General features: G+C 39.9%; 1 protein-coding gene and 1 pseudogene across 2 annotated transcripts in view; one reads left to right on the plus strand and one right to left on the minus strand.

The window, feature by feature from the left end:
* Positions 1-14,947, plus strand: part of FARS2 (phenylalanyl-tRNA synthetase 2, mitochondrial) — a 481,250-nt gene that overhangs the window by 203,690 nt on the left and 262,613 nt on the right. The gene's annotated exons all lie outside the window — the stretch shown is intronic.
* Positions 821-1,738, minus strand: LOC311617427 (heat shock cognate 71 kDa protein-like; annotated as a pseudogene). Its single transcript has one exon. The product of its transcript is annotated as a heat shock cognate 71 kDa protein-like (transcript).

Genomic DNA, 14,947 nt, shown 5'->3' on the forward strand with positions numbered 1-14,947 from the left:
TATCAGAGATAACATGGGCAAATATGTTCTCCCATGCAGTGGGCTTTCTTGTTGTTTTGTTCATGGTTTCTTTTGCTGTGCAGAAGCTTTTTATTTTGATGTAGTCCCATTTGTTTATTTTCCTCCTCAGTTTCCATTGCCCTAGGAGCTATATTGGTAAAGATATCGCTACAATATATGTCTGATATTTTGTTGCCTTTGGATTCTTCTAAGATTTTTATGGTTTCCCATCATACCTTTATCCATTTGAGTTTATTTTTGTATATGGTGTAAGTTGATGGTCTAGTTTTATTTTATTTTTTGCATGTACCTGTCCAATTTTCCCAACATCATTTATTGAAGAGACTGTCTTGACTCCATTGTATGTGTGCTCTTGCCTCTTTTGTAAAATATTTATTGAGCATAATGGCTTAGGTCAATTTCTGGGTTCTTTGTTCTGTTCCATTTGTCTGTATGTCTGTTCTTGTGCCAGTACCAGGCAGTTTTGAGAACAGTGGCTTTGTAATATAGCTTGATATCTGGTATTGTGATTCCTCTAACTTTGTCCTTTCTCAAGATTGCTGCAGCTATTTGGGGTCTTTTTTTAATTTAATATGAATTTTTGAAGAGTTTGTTCTAGGTCTGTGAAATATGCCGTTGGTATTTTAATGGAGATTGCATTAACGCTATGGATTGCTTTGGGTTGTTTGGACATTTTATTGATGTTGATTCTACCAATCCATGAACACAGTATATTCTTCTATTTGTCTATATCTTCCTCTTTTTTTTTTTTAATGTCCTGTAGTTTTCCAAGTACATGTCTTTTACCTCTGTATTAAGTTTATTTCTCTTCAAAACGGTCATAGGTGATAGAGGTATAGAAGTTGATTTCTTCATAGAGTGAATCAGTCTCAATACTGGTCTGGGTGCTGGAAGAGAGAGTATGCTTAGCATGTTCAGAAGAAGTACAAAGGCGACAGACAGCCCTCTTGTTCTCGCTGATATCCTTCTTATGTTTGCCTTTGAACTCTGCAGTGAAATTGTTGACCATTAGGTTGTCAAAGTGTTCTCCACCTAAGTGGGTGTATCCAGCTGTAAATTTGACCTCAAAGGTTCCTTCTTCAATTGTGAGGATTGACACATCAGAAGTGCTACCTCCCAGGTCAAAGATCAGCACGTTTCTTTCAGCTTCAATGTTTTTGTCTAAACCATAAGCAATAGCAGTGGCAATTGTCTTATTGATTATTCTAAGTACACTGAGACAAGCAATAGTTCCAGCATCTTTGGTGGCCTGATGCTGAGAGTCATTGAAGTAAGCAGGTACTGTGACAATAGCATTGGTAACAGTCTTCTCAAGGTAGGTTTCTGCGATTTCCTTCATCTTTGTCAAAACCATGGATGACACCTCTTCTGGATAGAAGCTTTTTGTCTCTCGCTTGTATTCTACTTGGACCTTGGGCCTGCCAGCATCATTCACCACCGTGAAAGGCCAATGCTTCATGTCAGATTGGACAACAGCATAATCAAATCTACATCCAATCAAGCTCTTGGCATCAAAGACCGTGTTGGTAGGATTCATTGCTACTTGATTTTTTGCAGCTTCACTGATCAATTACTCAGTATCAGTAAAGGCAACACAACTTGGGTTGGTTCAGTTTGCCTGATAGTTGGCAATTATTTCCACTTTTCCATGATGGAATACACCCACATAAGAGTAGGTGGTGCCAAGATCATTGCCAACTCCAGGTCCCTTAGACATAGTTGCTGGTGTGTGCGCACAGCTTACACAGACCTAACTGGGACTGGTAGCCCCATGTTCAATCACCTGGGAATGCTTTAGACCTAACTCACATGAACGAGGGCAATTTGGTGAAAAGGAAAGAATAGTTGAGAATGGAACTAGGAGGCTTGCTTTCTGATATCGGATCTACCACCAGTTAGGTTTGTGACCTTGGAGCAAGTCAATTAATCTCTTTGGGCCTCCACATGCTCATCCATAAGATGAGTGAGTTAAATGGATTGTAATTTATGGTAATTGCTCTACATTATATATACTCAGAAAATATGCATGCAGAAAATTCACACTTCCTCTTAAGTTCCTCATAGAGTTCTCAGTGTTTGTTGTAGTTCAGATCTTGGGATCATTTTCTCCCAGTTTGGTTCCTTTAGCTTGATGATGTCATTGTGTGCAGAAATAGAAAACTGGTACAAAGCCGTTTATCTAGTTCTGTGTGCCAGAATATGTATGATGAGATCATATGTTGCTCTTTTACTTTGAAAAACTAAAGCTGACTCAAACAGTAGTCACTAGTTACTTAAATTTTGGGTATAGCAATGACCTATATTTCCTGTTCACTTTATGTTGGTTTTCAGCTTTCTCAATGTGCTTGTTTCCTTCTCAGTGCCTTCTCTCTTTCCTCTGCATAAATTATTATAAGGGGCATCTGAAATTTTGGCAGAAGTAAGTGCCAGTTGTACCATGCTGAGGTAGCAATTTTAGAGGCAGTGTCTTTCGCAAATGTGTCTTTTTATGAAGATACAATTTTTACATGATTCTTTGCATCAGCAGTTTCCCCATTTGACATCATTTAAAAAGCCTGTTGGGTATGTGATACAGTTCTCTGCTATTCAGCTGTGCTGCCCTTTTCCTCCCTACTCTCCTCCAGGAAACTTTATTTTTTCTAGCTTGGAAAAGTATATGCGGTACAGTGAGAAATTCTGGCCACTTGGGTACTGCCTTTTCATCAGCATCTTTGAGAAAGAGGCTGAAGTGGAGGCTGAGAAAGTATTCATAGAAATACTGCTTTTCTCAAGGCTGCTTATAGCTGCCTGTGATTTTGTTAATGCAGAATGCAGACTAAATAAGATTTGAGAAAGAAGATAGCACATCAAAAAGTGTCTCTCCCGGACAGCCCAGGGGAAATCAAGGCTAGCTGAACCAGGCAAGAATGGGGCAAAGCCAGTGCTCAGGTGAAGGCTTCCTCAGGAGAGGTCTGAGCTGTTTCCTTCCAGTGTGTTCTCTTAGGGCAAAGCCAAGTGGGGGCCTGTCTGGCACAGGTGGTGGCTAAGGAAATACCAGGCTGCTATGATAAGAGCATGGACTTTGGAGATAGACAGACTGGATTTCATTTCTGAGGGAGTCTGGGCGCTTTAGTTGTAAGCCTCAGAAACTAATTGTGGCAACTTAAATGGAAAGGAGGTGTGCTGGAATGTATTAAAAGGACACTGAGTAATTAATGAAATTAGTGAGGACTCAAATAGCGAGTCCTCAAGGCTAGGAACCAGGGTAGCGCTGGGATCTAGGACAGCCCCTCCAAGGTCGTGCCACTGAATGATTTTAAAAGAAAGCACTTTTTGTCCCTGTAACATTCTACTTAAGATCCAAATCCCTGAGAGAGAGATGATTGGTCTCTCTCAAAGACCTCAGAGACTTGAGTAATGCCTCGAGTTCCTCAGCTTTGTACTAAGAAAATGGAAGGAAACCAGGCTGCTGAAGAAACAAAACCATTTCATTGCTATGCTCACTGGGGGCATTAAATAGGTGGTTCCCGTGAAGCTCTTCACATATGCCTTATAGTTAGGAAGTTCTCACTCTGCAATTTTTGGCTATGTCAATTACATTTTCTCTTTTTAAAATATATTTTTATTGATTTCAGAGAGATAGAAACATCAATGATGAGAAAGAATCATCGATCATCTGCCTCCTGCACCCCCCCACTGGAGATCTAGTCCACAACCTGGGCATATACCCTGGCTGGGCTGGGCTGGCAATCTAACTGTGACCACCTGATTCATAGGTCAACCACTGAGCCACATTTTCTTAACAGTTGTTTATTGAAGGGTGACCCACACACATGTCAGTTTGCTCAGGAATGTCCCAGTTTATGCCTTTATACCTTCCAAATTAACATTGTCTTGGATTTCTCTTTTAAAATTTTTTCCAAGATTTAATTAGTTTACTTTTCCTTTGAATTGTATTGCTTTTTAAAAGAAATATGCTTTTGATTTCAGAGAGGAAGAAAGAGGGAGAGGAAGGGAGAGGAAGAGATAGAAATATCATTGATGAGAGAGAATCATTGATTGGCTGCCTCCTGCATGCCCTATACTGGGTATTGTACCCCCAACCTGGGCATGTGCCCTAACCAGGAATCAAACCAATTGCCTCTTAGTGTAGGGGTTGACGCTCAATCACTAAGCACACCGGCTGGCAAGTTGTATTGATTTTTACCAAAAATTTTAGATTTTGACACTATTGCAGATGCTCCCAATTCCCTCTTTCCTTGCTCACCTCCACCCAGCCCCTGCCCCACCTGCCTTGGCCCTCCCCACACTATTATCTGTGATCTTGGGCTATGCATATATGTTCTTTAATCCCTTCATTTACTGATTTTGGATATATAGATAGAGATAGAAAGAGAGAGGGAGAGAGAGAGAGAGAGAGAGAGAGAGAGAGAGAGAGAGATATTGATTGAGATTCTTTTCCACCCATTCATGGATTCACTGGTTGTAGCTTTGTACTTTCCTCTCTGCTCTGGTGGCCTCTAGTAGTATATGCAATACATGAGCAGTGAACTGCATTCTCTATGAAATCTTAATTGACCAACCATAACCTTCCTGTCTTTCCCCAAGCCTTCCAAGATGCAACTTATCCAACAGTGCCCTTTAAGGATGGCATGGAGGTTTTCTCAATGAAAAAGAATGCATCAACCCACTACTAGGCAGTCCACTCTTCCCAGTCCAGCATGGTGGTGGGTAGTATTAGAAACTGTTACCTCTGCCAGCCATGTTGTCTATCAGCCACCTGTGCCCGGGCTCACTCCATAGCTTCTAGGAACCCTACACCACCAGCCTTCAGTCAGCTTGGGCAGTGAGAATTATAACAAATTATAGGTTGAAATGTGTACAGGAAAGAGGCAAATGGTTGTGCACTCAAACCTATAGGTACAGAAAGTAGTACTTGCTATGTGGGCACATTGTATAACTCTGAAACTTGTTTTTTTTGTTTTTTGTTTTTTTTTTACTTTTTAGTAATTTTTTATTTTTTAATAAAGCTTTTAGTAGCCGTTATGCTTTCCTCAACAAAAAAGTGCCCTTTCTGAGAAAAAAATGAATGACCAGATTTCAATTTTTCAAGAAAGTTGATATTGAATGTGTACCCCGTCGATATTAACCATTCACATGAGGGCCATAACAATATCACTGACCATAAGAAAACCCAAACAAATTCATCTGCTGTAGAGCATTGGTATCTATCCTAACTAAACATTCCAAAGAAGAGAGTTTAACACATGTGGCACTTTACATAATGTTTTGTGAAGAATGGCTTTTCATTTAGGTCAAATAACTGTTGTTCTAAGTTAATTTCACTCATTTTGGAGCTTAAGTTTTCTTATATACAAGTAAAAACTGTAATTGTACTTGTTAATATCTTGGCTCCATTAGCAAGATAATTTTACAAATAGTTGTGTTCATATCAATTTTATATCAGTGTCATCTTAGATACTTAAGTAGAAAATTAAATTAATTTCAATAATTTTTCAGGTTTTTTTTCCTCTCATCAAACTCACGAGATCAAAGGAAAACTTTCAGAAATTTATTCTGTCTAAGGAAACACATCTGATGTTATTGTACTTGCAATTGTAATTCCAACCCAAAAGTTCAACATTTATAGACAAATTATTTAGTTTTGCAATGTGGAGTACAGTGTTTTAATAAAAATAACACTTTTATTACTAAATTTAGAAAAGTGAAGCAGAAATATTCTTGGAATTGATTATGAGAAACAATATATATATATGTATGTATGCACATATGTATATGCGTACATACATATCTCACTGTAATATTTTTGCAACAGCTGCAAAAAATACATCATTTTGGCAAGAACATACTTGCTCTCTTTGCTGCCTCTCATCAGCTGAATTTTAACAATGCATCAGGCTTTGAAAAACTAATTTGTATCTCCCTAACTATTCATTATTGAAAGTAGGATTCCTTTACATTTGTCTGCATTTCCCTTCCAGAACCAGTTGGAAACCTTTAATAAAAGCATTCAATTAACTGAATACCAAAAGCATCAGCATTTGAAGCTTTTAGAGAATTGGAATTAAAGAACAAGGCCTGAAAGTGAGAAGATACTGTAATATGTCTCACAAAAGCAAGCAGAGACTGAAAAATGTATGTGATGAAGGCCCAATGGTCCACAAAATTTAATTTTTAAATTCATAATTCTGATTTAGAATAGCTCTACTGTGGAAATAATTTTTTTTTCTGTAACTTCTGTATTTAATTGGAAAAATATTATGTTGTGGCACAATAGGGTTTATAATATTGCATCATTTAAGTTTGGCAAAACATTCAAAAGAATCATTAATAGAGACAATTTATATGGAGAGCTAGTCTTGTTAGCATAGTTGAATTGAGCAGAGTAACAGTTCCTTTGAAAGTATCATGGCTCAAATATTTATGCATACATTAAAAAATAGAATTGATAATATTCCCCATTTGGTACGACCTGCTCTGAGCATATCACAGGATCTCAAAGTTTTCAAAAGTCAAAACTAGAGTGGTCTTCACAGAAGAGTCTGTTGAAGATGCCAACGATCTTAAGTACAAAATTTAACTTCAAAGAAGACTGCAGGCAATTTCCTGACAAAAAAATTAAATGCCAAGGTCATATTGAAAGCATATATTTTTAGAAAAACACTAGAGATAAAAATGTACAGTTATGAAACTGAACAAAGTTTATAAATATATGCCAAGACCAATTATTGATTCTATTACTTTTCAAGCTTCATAAAATTAACAGAAATTATTCTGTTTTGCTTTCATATACACAGACTTCTTTTTTTAGAAAGAATTTTGTTTTTGGAAATAGTTTCTGAATAAAGTGATTCTGTATATCCATTAGTATAAGAAAACTAGTTTTTCAATAAGCAATTATTTAAAAAAATAAGTTGAATTATCTGCAACACCTATTTTCACTCTCAAGATGGACTTGGTTTAAATTATATGAATGTTTTATTCATTAACAGCTTTGGTGACTCTTTAGGCTTGAAGCACTGTAGAATTCACATGTTCAGGTCAGATGGTAAAGGGATTGCTGTCTCAGAAACTCATTCCCTCAGGAGTTTCTTCACCCATCCAGTGTGGTCCTCAGGCTAGTTGAGCCTTAGCCAGCTTGCTCCACTACACCCTCTTCCAGAATTGAGTAGCTCCATTCCATCCTAGACAGTTGACAGGGTTGGGGCTATACAGATTTTGCATAGGAGTTTTAGATTTAAGACAACTGATTTTGCAGTCTCTTTTCAGTGCCTGAAGCTATCATAAGTGAAGCCAGATAGCATTTGGTCCTTATGTGTTTCATAACTTGGACTTGAGAGTCAGTAGACAGAGAGAAAAAGAAGAAAAAAGATGCAAAATGAGAGGTAGGATAATATTAATTTCCTGGGTGCAGTTTTTCCTGAGGCTTCCCTTAGTTCCACTAGTCGCCAGAACATTTTTATAGTAAACTAGAGGCCTGGTGCACAAAATTTTGCACTGGGGGGGGGGGGGGGCGCTGGTGTCCCTCAACCCTGCCTGCACCCTCTCCAATCTGGGACCCCTCGGGAGATGGGGATTGGGTCTAAACTGATAGTTGGACCTCACTCTCTCAATCCAGAACTGCTGGCTCCGAACTGCTCGCCTGCCTGTCTGCCTGATTGCCCCTAACCATTTCCCTGCCAGCCTGATCGATACCTAACTGCTCCCCTATTGGCCCTATTGCCCTCCCCTATTGGCCTAGTTGTCCCCAACTGCCCTCTTCTGTTAGCCTGATCACCCACAACTGTCCTTCTCTGCCGGCTATCTTGTGACAGCCATCTTTGATCACACGGGGGCAGCCATCTTGTGGGAAGGTGTGAGGCGTCAATTTGCATATTACCTCTTTATTATATTACCTCTTTATTATATAGGATTAACATTTTGCTTTTGTGAATTCAAGTTTAATTGCTATCAGTTGCAGCCAGAAGAGTCATTTCTTACCCTCCTGATTTTATAGCAAATTAAGAATAAGACACCAAAGCACATGGATGAAAGAGAATGTCAATTTCAGTTCTCCCAAGCTGACTGGACAACCTGGTTTTACATCTCCATCTAAGAGGACATACTGTCACTTCCTCCCTGCCACCTCCTTCCGTCTTCTGCAGCCCACCTAAAGGAAGGGCGGGGTTGGCATAACAGGCATAGTCTCTCATCTGGTTGAGATATAAGCATAGGAAAAAAGCAGATTCTTACTGTTTGAAGTCTTTTAATATATTAGTTCCATCCCACCCAGAAATATGGACTAATCAGCTAACTTACTTCTGCAACAAGGATTCAGTAATGAATGGAGTAAGAGGTCAGAGTTGCTCTACTGGAAATTTCTCTTCCGATGGAAACACAAGGCCAGGCGCACCACCATAAGTCTACCAGTAAACCTAAATTCTCAAGATGAATGAATGCCAGCCAGCACTCAGATGGTCAAGTAGAGAGAGTGAGGGCCTCAGGTAAGGCTGAGAAGCGAATGCAGTCAATCCCTAGAGCACCATTTGTCATAACTGCTGTTTTCCGTGTACGATTCTGTGAGCCCCTCCTCGTGTTTTTGTCTCGAGCACCTCCCACCACTGCCTGAGGTTTCTCATGTGTCATTCTACAGCTAGCTTTTCCAGTGGTCAGCTAGAGTTCTTAATGCTTGTTGATAATGCTTTGGACCTGGGAAGGATCTGTTTTTGGATGGACAGAGGAGATTTAGCTAGGAGATGTGGCAACAGGTGAACAAAGCCTTCTGTGCAGTGGTTAGTCATTTAGGCATTTGTGAAAACTGCTTTTGAAAAATTCCTCTGACAGTTTGTGAACAATATGTTAGCAGGAGAAATCTGACTATAACAATAAATCTTTAGTGTTGCTCTTGGCAATTTGGATCTTTCCACATGGAGAGGGTAAAAAGCTAACTATATATTTAAAGACTGCCCCTTTTTCTTGGATGTGTATCTACTGTAAGTGTCTTTGACTTTTCAACCCACCTTTACTTTTTTCCAGCTTTACACATTGGAGTGCACACACACTGCTGTTTGGAGTTTCAGATCTTTCTAAAAACTGATTCACACAGACACCTAACCTCTGTAGCCTTTTTCTGCTACCTGCCTTCTCTGTGAATACAGTGCTCTCAGACTTTCAAAGACGGAGGTTTCAGAACCTAGCAGCCAAACATTGATGGCACCTAACACATTAGCAGTGTGGTTGACAATAGCAGTTAGTTACCTCTCCTTTTCCTGATTAGCTTTCCTGTTAATGTGACCATACTGGCTAACACTGACTGAGAAAGTGGACACATAACTAAAATGTTTATATTCAAAATCCATTTGGGGTTTGAGGCATTATTTCCAATCTATTGTACCAATTCATAAAAAAAAGCAGTTTGTTTTTTTTTTAGGCTGACATTTTGCTCCTTTTGACTTAAAATGGCTAAAAATGAATTTGAAGCATATTCCTTTTCATCTCTTCTTATAGTTATTAATATTTAGTACTTCCATTTATGTTTGGGAAAGCAATTAGAAGTGAAAGGTCCCAGTCAAGAGTCATAAATTGGTAGGTTGGGGTGGAATATGCGGGGAAGGAGGGTCTCAAGATGGTTTTAAGAGAATATGATAATAGCTCTTAAGAGAGGCTTAGGTTATAATTGGAGCTTTTAAAAGCCTGATCCTTTTCCAGTGGCTGTCCTGGCTGGCCACGATCTCTGCGATCACGGAGCAGATTGGGTTCTGAGGGCGGTGCTGGCACATCATGATGACATGCGAAGAAAAGACCAAGTGGAGCAGAGGAACAGAGAAGGAAGGCAAAACCTGGGCGAACATTTTTTAGCCTTTCTTTCTTAGGAAATTTACAGCAAGATTTGTTATTTTGTTGGAAGTACAGCAGTTCCCAGAACAGTATATTTATAAACATTCAGTCTCTTAGAGCCCTGACCATCCAAACCGGTGTCTGAGGCTGGACAAACATGCCCAGACATGCCCCGCCAGAGCTGTTGCCTTTTTTTTCCCAAATTCACACTATCTGCTAAGCAAGTTCATGTTTTTCATATGTAGATATAGAAAGTGAAGAAGTCATTAGGTTTTATTAAAGAATATACTTCTGTATCTCACAATCAATTATTTTTTAGTTCCTCTCTTTAGTCTATAGCACTGCAATACATATTCCATATCTCAATGGGGACTTATAAATTGCTTGAGATAAAGGGAAACAAATAAAGTACCATGAAAACAGGTAACTGTGTGATGTAAACCCTAACTGCCATGTGCAAGGAGATAGGAGCCTTTTTTGCCTTGAGTTTAGGTGGTCCACATGTTGAGATGCCATATCATTTAGGAAATCATGTCTAAGAGAGAATCATCTCCCAAGTGAATTTCTCTTAGCAGCATCTCTCTTACTATAGTCTTTATCCTAACTTATTTTTTGTTACCTATAAAGTGAGCAAATATTTAGCAAGAAATGAACTGGATGTGAGTAATGGTACAGCGAACAGAATATGGAGTGCCCAGTGGGGAATCTGTGGACCTGAGATCCCCTGCAGGATATGGGAGCAGAGCCTGTGGGAGGGAGGAGAGCTCGATGCTGCTGAGACAGAAGGGAGACAGATAGCTGACTTGAACCCTGAAGGGTAAAATTAGGAAATTGGCTTTGGTGACAGTAAAGAGCATGTAGGTCCTTGGGCAGCGTGGGTGTGAGAGGATTCAATAAGTGGTCAGAGGATCAGCCAGGCAGCAATGTGCAGGGTGAGTAGAGAGGGAAGGTACCCCAAACCATGAACAAAGAGCTTGAATCACAGTGTTATCACTGAAAATAAGAGGGCATTATAAAATTAAGAAGTTTTTTAGAGGAACAATTGGCAGTATTTAATGATAAATATAAGAATCAGGAAGGTTTTCTGTAAAGGGCCAGATAGTAAATATTTTCAGCTTTGTGGGCCTGTCTCCAGCTGGTCTTTGTCACTACTCAACTCTGCCATTGAAGTGCAAAAGCATCCGCAGACAACACATAGGCTAGAATGGGCATGGCTAGATTTGGCCCTTGGGCCAGCTTCCAATCCCTGATATCAGGCTAAAACAAAAAGTTTTTAGTCCTAAGGAATAGAAAGGACATTGTGTGTAGATTGGCTGTCCAGAACCAAGACTTCATTTCACCAACCCAATTGTTGTGAGCAGGTTCTTTCTGAGATACCAAATATTCAACATTGTCCGTTTCCACTCACTTTAGCCTTCCTTATCATGGAATTCCAGAATAACCCATGGTTTCAGCTGGACCTCTGTCTGGTAAATGGTTTCTAGCTCACATAATATAGCTGATGAAAATTCACAAAGAAATTTTAGCAAGCATATTGGTGAAATGAGCAGATTGTGACAGAATAAATGTCCCCCCCTTTTAAAAACAATTAATTAATTAATTAATTATTTTAAATACTAGAGGCCCAGTGCACGGATTTGTGTACAGATGTGGTCCCTCGCCCTGGCTTGTGGGAATCTGGTTGAAACTGGCTCTCTGACATCCCCTGATGGGTATCAGATTGTGAGAGGGTGTAGGCCAGGCCAAGGGACCCCATCGCTGCATGGTTGGGGCCGGGGAGGGACCACAGGAGGGCTCCAGGGCATGACTGGCCATCTCACCCAGTCCCAGTTGGCCAAACCCCAGCAGCAAGCTAACCTACCAGTCTGAGTGTCTGATCCCTGGTGGTCAGTGCACATCATAGCGACTGGTCGAATGGTGGAATGGTCAGGCATTTAGCATATTAGGCTTTTATTATATAAGATATTTTTATTGACTTCAGAGAGAAAGGGGGAGAGAGAGATAAACCTCAGTGATGAGAGAGAATCATTGACTGGCTGCCTCCTGCACATCCACCACTGGGGATCGAGCCTGCAACCCTGGCATGTGTTCTTGACCAGAATTGAACCCAGGACCCTTCAGTCCACAGGCCAATGCTCTATCCATTGAGCCAAACCAGTTAGGGCAGTTTTTACAATTTAGATGGAGCTCAGAAAATGGGCAGATTCGAAGGGTGCAGGCGCATGGAAAGTGGGTTCTTAAGGATCTGGTGAGGGGTTCTTATGACATCTAAGTGACTTACTTTCCCACGGAGTAGCTGATGAGTGAGGAAAGATGTCAGGAGGGTAAAACATCAAGCTTGCTGCTGAAGCTGTGAAGTAATGGGACATAAGGAGGGTAGGCAGAGCATCAAGACTGTTCTCGAGAAGTGGGTGGCTTCTTTATGCGGATACCTGCTGCAGTGTACTGGTTTTCTTGTTTTGTTTTGCTATTTTAAACAGGTTACTGGGAAGATCATTATCCACAATACAGTATCTATATATACCACCACATAACACATGTATATTCCTCCTCATGTTTATATATACACACAGTTTTGGTTTATTTTCCTTCTACTAAAAATACATTATATCTCCCAATTTTGTTTTCTTATTTAATGTGGAGCTCTGGTGTTAACTGTAATATTAGCTTTTTGTGAGGCCTATCGGTGTCAGGTTGGGGATTACAGAAATTATTATCTAGATAGATGGCAAGAGGAGCAGTAATATAGTTAAATAGGAAAGGCAAAGGGTAGGCTGGTTTGTTTTCACTCCCTCTCCTTTCTTTTTAAACAAAGATAGTGCCTTGTTGCATTTTTGTTTTTGTTTTTAATTCAGTGATTTCTATGGTTATCTAAAGAGGGAAACATTGCTGTTGTCAGGGCTGGCAGATGTGATCACTTTGGGGTGGACTCACTTGTTCCCCTTTGCCTTTTTCTGCATGATTCTGTCCTGTCCAGCTTCCTTCCATGAAACTCTGAGAGCCATGGAGCTAAAGCCTCAAAGAACACTTTCTCCAAACCTTTCTATTAGCATAGCATAGTCTGTTTTTCCTCCTATTTTTTAAGCTTCTGAAGTTCCCCAAGGCAATGTATAAGGGGTCCAACAGAATGAATGGGAGGAATTTGAACTGTTGGAGTGCAGAGCCTGTGTCTTCTCTTTGTCATCTCTGTGCCTTGTAGAGAGTCTGGCACATTGATCAGTGTTTGCTGAAAGAGTAAATGGTTGGGTGGATGGTGAAACAAAGCAATGAGCTAGACTACATAAGTAATAGGTCAGATTCTGAGCTTCATCTTGAGTCTTGCCACCATCCTTATGATCTTTTGGAGATTTTATAGGATATGAAATCACAAAAATAATATCCAGATGAAAAAATGAGCTACTATTTATTAATGGCTGTGCCAATTCCCTGAACCCTCCCATCATTTGTGCAGGACTTTTCTTATAGGTGTGTCTGGTGCTAGAATCCAATATGAGTTTTCCTATTCTTTCCTCCCCTCAGGGCTAGTGAGGGCAGGAGGATGGGAGCCAGGATTTATTTCTTGCACTCTCCCCTGGGCTCAGAGAGGACTGAAGGTCCCTTCACCTTGAAGGCACAGTGGGCAAGTGGCAAGGAGGTGATTGTGTTTCCCGGGCCCATGCCAAATTGGCTGGAGTTGCTGGTCAAAACCAGTCAATAAGAGGAAAAGTAGAGGAATGGAAGCAATTTCAAGAAAGAATAATAGATGCCAAATAATGTGTTACATGAGCAGGATTTAAGAAATCTTGAGATTTTCTTGTAGGTGAGAATGAGGAAAACAAAAGCAGTTGTGCTTGTGATGAATAACCTATAAATTATACTTAAAATAACTTTCCAAATAAATATAAATCATGAAGCTACATAAAATCATTTTGATTTCATTATGCTAGTATAATAAATTTTAATTTTCTGGTGCATATGCCCAAAGGCCTTAAGACTCAAACACAAAAGAATAAAAAAAAATTAATCACAAATGGGCAACTTTCTCAAATAACTCTAAGAACAGTACAGTTAAGAAATAATACCCAGGCACTGCTGTTGAATCCCTGCTGTGCCTGTGCGTAGTGTGGGGGTCAGACTTCAGCCCCAGAGCACGTGCTTGTGCCTGACTGGGGCTGCCTGCTCCCCACCAGTGGCCCCTTTAGCCCTGAGCTATGTGGAGTGAGGTTAAAAAAGAAAAGAAGAATACCCTATCTTCTAAGTGGAATAAAAGTGCTCAATATATAAGAAACTTAATTATAAGTATTAAAAATCAAAAAGAAAAACAGAAGAGTCTCATTTCTTAGGCTAGGTATGTATTTGGTGAAATGTATTTGGTGAAAAACTGAAGATATGGGTCATTTCAGAGGCCTGTGGCCCAAAGTGGGCCTTTTCTCTACCCTTATTAGATTCATCCTCTTGGGCCTCTTTAGGCCATTGAATTTGACTCATACATTTATTATATTAACTATTTCTTCCAGCTATGAGAGGCCTAGAAGTCTGGTAGGCATGCTTCTCCTTCTTCTAAATGCCTGCTGGCAACTTAAATAGACTAGGGGCAGTTCAGGCCTTATAACATGACACAAGAGGCCTCTCTCCATGGGTGCATATTTGTTAATCAGGATATTTTTGCATATATTGGTTCAACAAGTTTCAAGTCTATCTAAGTGAGCAATGGAGCATGCTTTGCTATAATCTAAATGTGCTTTCTCTAGGGCATGTTTTGGCCTACCCACATAGTAATGCAACCACAAGAGATCATAAGAATGGGATATTAGTCAGTACTCCTACTTTCAAGCATCAGAAACTCAACTAAAGCAGAAAAAAGGGGCTTTAATTGCTTGCATAATAGGAGATCCATGGGGTAGGCTGGCTTCTGATATAGCAGGATCCAGGTCACACAACTTATTAGAGGTAGAATCAGTACTAGAATTTACTTCAGGTTCTCTGACTCCTAGGGCAATCTGTTTCCATTATGTGGTGCTACCTTTAGAGTACCTCAGTCAATATCTGCTGAATTAAAACCAAAATAAAAAGGAAGGGCATGTCTCCTCCCAGGCTGCTCTCATAGGTTATTCTGATTTTTCCTCTCAAG

Source organism: Pipistrellus hanaki, assembly GCF_964339955.1.
Source record: "Pipistrellus hanaki genome assembly, chromosome: 2".
In the NCBI taxonomy this organism is placed as follows: Eukaryota; Metazoa; Chordata; class Mammalia; order Chiroptera; family Vespertilionidae; genus Pipistrellus; species Pipistrellus hanaki.